Source organism: Trichechus manatus, unplaced genomic scaffold, assembly GCF_000243295.1.
Source record: "Trichechus manatus latirostris isolate Lorelei unplaced genomic scaffold, TriManLat1.0 scaffold00026, whole genome shotgun sequence".
NCBI lineage: Eukaryota > Metazoa > Chordata > Mammalia > Sirenia > Trichechidae > Trichechus > Trichechus manatus.
In genome coordinates, this window is record NW_004443962.1 from 21,344,246 (window position 1) to 21,351,900 (window position 7,655).

The following is a 7,655-nucleotide window of genomic DNA, read 5'->3' on the forward strand; positions in this document are numbered from 1 at the left end:
AAGGAAAAAAGAGCGTGCACAGAATTTCAACTGGTTTTCATTCAAGGATGTTCTCCTCACTCCCTATTTTATCCCCTTACCCTCCCCCAAATAAAGAGGTATGTCTAGAAGAATATTACAGATATTTTTTGTAAAAAGCCATATTTTAGAGTGCAGTTTATTCTGTTTTTAATGTTCAGTTGTATAACCCAAAACTCATTGCCATTAAGTAGATTCCAACTCATAGTGACCCTATAGGGCAGAGTAGAACTGCCCCAAATGGTTTGCAAGGAGCGGCTGGTGGGTTCGAACTGCCGACCTTTTCATTAGCAGCAAAACAATTAACCACCACGCCACCAGGGCCCTGTTCACTTCTACACTAGTAGTGAACTGCTTTGCATCATGTAGTTTTAAACAAATACTGCAACTTTAACAGAACAATCAAGTGCAATTTTGAGCGAATACTTACAGTTTTAATAGAAGGATGAAGTCATCCATAAATTGCATTTACAAATTTTTGTCTGGTAGAATTTTTTCTCCAACTTCTTCCTGGTGGACTTTCTTAGATGTCTTGCATGAACATCTATGACTAGTTCATCTGTCCAGTTTCTCTACTCTCTGCTCCCATCTGACTCCTATTGCCTAGTGTTGAAAAAGTTACACAGTATTGCAACCAACATAGCACCCATAGTTTAAAGTCAGATTGTTCTATCAGGCTTATAATGAAAAACATTAGCCCTGCCCTGACTCTCCACTCCTACTTGTCTATCCTCATGCAGCTCCTCGAGGCAAGCGCTTTCAAATCTGTAGGTGTTTCTACCAGTGGACAACTCTGTGTTTCTCAGTAATGTGCTGGTACTGCTCTTTCTTAATATACCAGGTTTAGACCTCGTGTACCTACTTCCTCTGATGGTAGATGAGGATTTAGCTTTATTGTCTTCACTTGTCCTTCACATACAGTTATATAGCAATTTTTGATAAAATTAAATAGCCAATGTTTCCATTACTTTGAATATGTAAATATTGTTAAGTGCTGAATCAGGCTATAAACTCATAATTTTTTAAATAACTTTTTTGTTTTTCTTGGACTTAATTACTTTACTTTTTTGTTTTCTTAATAATGTATGTACCTATCAATTAAAGGAGACCTGGTGGTGAAATGGTTAAGAGCTCAGCTGCTAACCGAAAGGTTGGCAGGTCAAACCCAGGAGAAAAGACCTGGCAATCTGCTCCTGTAAAGATTTACAGCCTTGGAAACCCTATGGGGCAGTTCTGCTCTGACCTATAGGGTCTCTGTGAGTCAGAATCAACTGACGGCATGCAACAACAACATTGTTAATTATTACTAAACTCATGGATAAGATTAGCACACCCTCTTAATACTATTGCCCACATGGTCAAATTTATGAGGTAATCTGGCAGTTCCTTTATTTTTCTTGAAGCCATCCCTTCTTGAGTTTTCCCATGCTCTTGTTCTAGTCTGGCCTGGTTGGTCACGGGATCTGCCATAGAACTGTTGTCTTGCCTGGACATCCCCTTTGCCTCCCTCCTCTGCTTGATCCCATGTCTGTTTAATCTGAGTTTCTTCCACCTTCCAGACATTTGTTTTCATCTCTTCTTCCACATGTGAGGCTTTCCTTAACCCTTTGGTAATGCTTGGCTATCCATTCACTTCAGAGTGAGCTATACTCTCTGTGAGTGGGGCTTGTCAACTAGCTAGGGTGAAAAGGGGGCAAATGCAACTTATCTTTTATATTGGGAATTCCTTATGCATCTGAAGGTCTTTTCTCTGAGGCTGTTTAGGTTCTGTGGAAAAAGAAACTCTCCAGTCCCTTGTGTTGGAGGGCTAAGCCCAATAAGCCTATCAGTGTTCTGGGAGCAAAGAGGTGACTGTGTGCGAATGGGTCTCACTGTTCAGAACTCAGACTTTCCTTTAATATACCTCTCTTCAGTCTGGCACCTTATCTTCACTCTCCATTAAGTATGGAACCCTTTATTCTGGACTCTCTCCAGTTCATCTTCCCAGGCTAAACTTCCTGGTTTTTGTTGGTTGGGGAAGGTATAGTTACTTGGCTGCACAGGGTGGGGCAGGGCCCTGGGCAGCCTACCTGCTCTCTGTACAGACTTTCAAACAAGCTCCCAACTTTTAGTCCCACACTTCATGGCCTGCAACCCCCTTCCTCTGTCTTTGGTGCTTTCTACTTAAGGCTTTCTGGAGTTCTGTGGGCACTAGAATTTTTACTTATTCCACTCTGTAACCATTTGTCATTCTTCTGTTCCACTTTTTTCTACAAACAAGTTGAAATCTCTCCTCTGCTCTTGTCTTCATTCCTGTTTGTCTTTTCAGGTCTATATGTTGAAATTTTCTTTATTGAAATTTTCGTTTAAAGACATGGGAAGAGAAAATTCCATGTATTTCTACTATAAGAATTATCCATTCTTAAAGTAGATAATTGTGATTTTTTTTTAACTAAAGAATTTAGCAGTATTTACTGAGAAGCGTAATTGTGCCCTTGTTGTGTATGAGATCAGACCATTCGGCATTATAACGAGGTCATATCCGTAGAACCTTAGAATTGGAAGGGCCCCCACCTAGTGCAGAGTCTCCTCCGTGTCATCCTGCAGGGCGGATCCTTAGTGTCTGCAAGCACACTTCTAACCAAAGAGACCTCACTCGTCTAAAAAGAGTGAGTTTCAAAACCATGTTGTTGTTTTAGCTGTCAAGCCAACCCTTTATTTTTCAAACAAAATACTGAAAAATCCAATATTTAAAATCATAAAAAACGAACTGCTAAGGAAGGGGGAGAGACGGGGCACCGCCTGCTGGGCTTCCATCCACTTCATCTCCTTCTGTTGCCCCTGAGCCGCATTCGCTGAACGTAAGGAGCACCGTTTTGAAACCACTGCCTGCAGAGCTGGTGACTCCCTTGTTGACTAGTCCTCTTCTCAGATTGAACTTTCTACACTGTTACCAGCAGTTTGTAACGTGGAGCCGTATACTGTTGCCAGCAGTTAGCACACATTTTAACAGTGCTGCCATGCGTTCATTTTAGCTTCAATGCCCTGGCAGAAAGGTGATCTCAGAATTAGAATTATTTTTCCAACTACCTTTCTTATAATACTCCATTTATTTCTAAATACTGGAGGTGAGAAACACTCTGCTATTACTATAACAGAGAGATTCACCATTCATGAATCCTTATCTTTAAAAGCAACAAAATCCTGACATACGATGATGTCGTTTTGGGACCTCTGGAGTCTAAATTGATTAAACAATTTCATTATAACAATTCTTAGAGCTATTAATGTGACAGAGGTGTTTAAAATAAGATCACAGAAATGAATTTCATGTATTGTGAGACATCCTTGTACCATATATTTTTGTTTCTATATTTACAGATACAGGAACATCAGTAATCTCAAGTATTCTGTATACCATCCTTATTCTTATTGTCTTGATCATCGTGTTATCTATTTATTTTTTGAAAACCACTGGCTCCAGGTATTGACTGATTTTTTTTTTTCCTTCTTATAGCTTTGTCGAAGCTAGAAAAGTATCAGAAATACAGAATTGACTGACTAGGTAAAATTAAGATGTTAACATCAGTTCTCCCATAATCAGGAAGAGTATCCTGAAGCTGTTAGAATGGACTTAGTTTGATTTAAGAAGGATTTTGTAGATTACTGAGACATGTAACATGATGAATTAGGCCATATAGGGAAGGGTCTTGGGAGATATGGTGTCTGCTAATTTTCTATTTAAGAAAAGAATTACAACAAATCTTTCATGTATCAAGAGGTGTTGTATATATTGTATTACATCAAACTTCTGATCTTAATTCCTTTTCTAAAATCTGGAATTATCTTATTTGGTGCATATGTGTATTAACTCCAAGCAGCATTCTCCACTTATTTCTGATCATTTATTTCTGATTTATTATGACTTCTACCAAAATCAACCACAAACATCAATAGTATACTATTTTTTTTTCCATTTTCAATTAAATAATGAGTTTTATGCATTCACTCCAGTTTGTTTTTCCAGGAAATGTAAACCAATGAAAACGGAAACTATTCAAGTTTCTGCGGAGGTAAGATGAAAAAGAATACTTGCACAGCCTAGAAATCTAGTCACATAATTTTCAGTTTGCATCACTATTAGTGTTTTAGTTGAAAAGTGAAAAGTCTGGCCTGAGACTGCTGACAGCCAGGTGTACTCCTTTTGCTAATTAACTACCACGTACTGTTTGCACCACCGCAAAAGCCGTGTTTTCATCCCGTGAATTATCGCATCCTGCACAACACATCTTGTTCGCCTAGTTTGGACTGTCATCTTCAGAGAATTGGTGTTTCCTCCTCCATGAAATGACCTCTAGTCCTTGACTTCCCTTTTTCAGTGGTGATACCATCACCATTTCCTTCTTACCTGAGCTTACAGCCTATTCTGCTCCTTAATCTCCTCTAAGCAGTAGCTCACTGAGTCTTACCAACTCTCTGCTTTGAAGTACTTCTCATATCACTTCTTTCTCCATTCCTACTTTCACACAATTTTTATCATCTCACACTGGGACTTAAGTTATCAATAAATATGTATTTTTTATAAAATACAAGAATAAAGTCCCATTTTTATGTTCACGTGAGCCCAGAGACACAAATACAAGCATTATGAGCTAAAGCTGTGGCAACCTGTTGGAAAAACATAGTTTCTGTGATGATTTTCTGGCTTTTAAAAATTGATTTTGGCATTGAGTTCTTTCTTAGGATGAAATGCAGCCCTATGCCAGCTATACAGAGAAGAACAATCAACTCTATGATACTGTAAACAGGGTGATGACATCTCAGGGGTTACAAACTGAAGTTGCTGGGATGGATCTCCATACATTATACGTTGTTGGAATCTAGCACTAGGACAAATGAATCAAGATACGGTACAATTACTGCATTAATTTTCTAATAATTCTAGAATGGAAGACCCATTTTGAAATTAAGAGTTTTTCAAAGGTTCTAGAAGACAAAGACACTCTAATGAATGTGCATTCATATCCTTCAACAATTGGGACTTTAGAATCTTGGCTGCTATCAGCTAGTTCTCTAAAAAGCTGATGTTATTTTTACAAAGAAAGCAATGTTCATGATAAAATATTAAAAATGTACAGTACAGTAAATAATGAAAACCTAGTTTCCTCAAGAAGTAAGTCTCAGGAGGAACAATCATCAACAGTTTCTCATGTGTTCTTCCAGAAAGTTTCTATGTACATGTGACATATCTATATGCCTATAGATATATTGTGCATTTATATGTCTGTTTACATATATATACACATACTCTGATTAAGACACAAATGGGGACATATTATACACACTGTTCTGTACTTACGAAGAGCTGATAATATAGTATGTTTTAGAGAACTTTTCATATCAACAGAAACAGAGCTACCTTATTCTTGTTAACGGCTACATAGAATTACATTTAATTAACCACACCCCTAGTGATTGTTCATAGATATGTCAAATTGTATCAATTTATTTTCTCTCTAACAATGTTTGAATGGGCCTTTCCTTATGCTGAAGAACCGAGTTTTTATTGAATTGTTATTTTAATATCTGCAGCATTACCATTTCCTCCTTTTAAATCAACCAGTTAACTAATATAATGTAAGATTGTAGTAAGAATTATACTATTTAATCAAATTTGGTTTATATTTTTCTGTCATGTTTATGAAAGTGTATTATGTGTGTGTGTGAGAGAGAGAGAGGGTGAACACGTGTGGGGAACGTTAGTGTCTTCTAAACTTGTTATGTCTCTACAGAGGTATAGATTTCCAATACATAACAGTTTTACAGCTGTAATAAACTGGAAATGTGTATTTTTATGATGTACATTATATTGTGATGTATATATCAAATAACAAATGTTTATTGACTGTATAAACAACTAAATATATATTATGGCAGACATGGGGTGTCTATAAAATGTGGTTTATGTGCTAAGAGAATGGCCGTGGGAATGACATCTGTTTTTCTGTGGAGTAAAATAGTGGGAATGTGTGTACGAATCATTTTTTTAAATTATAAAAAATTGTGCTTCTGTTTGTTCCCTGGCAGGAAAATCACTAGACTTTTTTCATCATAATAGAAATTAAAACAAAATCCATTCATTCTTCCATTGTGCCATTTTTACAGCTATTTTATCTTATTAGTATGTTTTCCTCCCCCCGCCCCCATTTTAGTTACTCTAGGCTTTATTCTTAAAGTGATTTTTAGTCTATTTGGGATACATAACTAATATAAGGACAGTTGGCACATGGTGTTTTGACTAAATCATTTTGACTTGGCTAAATAACCAATCCATTATATTTCAACATATAAATATTACCAAGCAGTGTGTACAATAGACATCATAAATCTATCCTTGACCTTTTATTAGTTGTTTATTCATCCCTGGTTGGGTTGAGGTTCACATTAGTTAGGTTCAAGAACATATGTTTAAATACTACTGAAAATAACAAAACAAAACCTAAAATCCATCTTAATATTGTCAAAACAGCCATGTCAAACAATACCATAGTAAAAACAAGTTAGTTTTTAAGTGCTCAATTGTATTGTCCAGGAAATACATGTATTAGAGTCTCCCAGAATTGGAGTGTTGAATGTGGTTGAACATTAGACTTACATGCAAAGATTAAAAAATTATAGTTTCCCCAAATGCAGTCTAGACCTGCTGAATCAGATCTAGAGATTGGACCAGCTGTGTCAGGTTCCCCAGGAAGCAGAGGCAGAGATGGAGTTAGGAGTGACAAAGGTTAATTGGAGGAGAAAGGTTATATCTGTGAAAGATTAAAAGGAGAGGAAGCAAGTCAAAGATTGTCAAAGTCTTGACCAAACCAACGGGGAGCTCTGGAGCAAAGATTGCTCTTTAGAAGAGTCTTTCATGCACAGAAATGGCCAAGCCCTGATACCCTACCATGATTAGCCATTGTCTGGGAGCTGACCAGGAAGAGCAGGACCTTAGCTCAGAAGCTGAACTAGATCCTGAAGTGGCTAATAGCTGGAGACATCAGCTAGCTGCTCTACTTTCTTGAAGGGCGATCTGAGAGGCGCACTTCCAGAGATGCGCTTTCCATCCTTTCACTGGTTAGTATTTGCCTGGTATGTCATCATCTGTCTCTCTATTTTCAACTCTTCTGTGGGATTTTATTTCAGGCATACCTTTTATAAAGAAGCATTAGCTTTTTTAATGAAGAAAATATAGCTGATTTTTATTAACTCATTTGAAAATGTTATCTTTTAATCCAAAAAGAAAAACCTGTTTTTGTCAAGTTGATTCTGACTTATGCTGACCCCATGTGTGTCAGAGTAGAACTGTGTTCCATAGGGTTTTTCATTGGTTGACTCTTTGGAAGTAGATCACCAGGACTTTCTTCTGAAGCACCTCTGGGTGGATTTGAACTTCCAACCTTTTAGTTAGCAGCTGAGCACATTAACCTTTTGCATTACCCAGGGACTCCTACGTTTAATAAGGAAATTTAAATCATGCACAACTGTTGAGATTTCTTACATATTTGATCAAATTTTTATAATCTTATTTTTTATTTCTCATTCACTCTGCATTCTTTGTTTTCTTTTGTTTTTTCCTTTACTTTGCTGGCTCAGTGGTTAAGAGCTCAGCTGCTAAC

The 7,655-nt window shown here is 37.1% G+C and overlaps 1 protein-coding gene and 1 long non-coding RNA gene across 2 annotated transcripts in view; both read left to right on the forward strand.

Moving 5' to 3' along the window:
• Window positions 1-7,655, forward strand: part of LOC101351667 (cell surface glycoprotein CD200 receptor 1) — a 147,041-nt gene that overhangs the window by 50,220 nt on the left and 89,166 nt on the right.
• LOC111820094 (uncharacterized) lies at window positions 1,194-6,816 on the forward strand. Its single transcript, XR_002823622.1, has 2 exons — window positions 1,194-4,070; window positions 4,741-6,816. It is a non-coding gene; the product is annotated as an uncharacterized LOC111820094 (long non-coding RNA).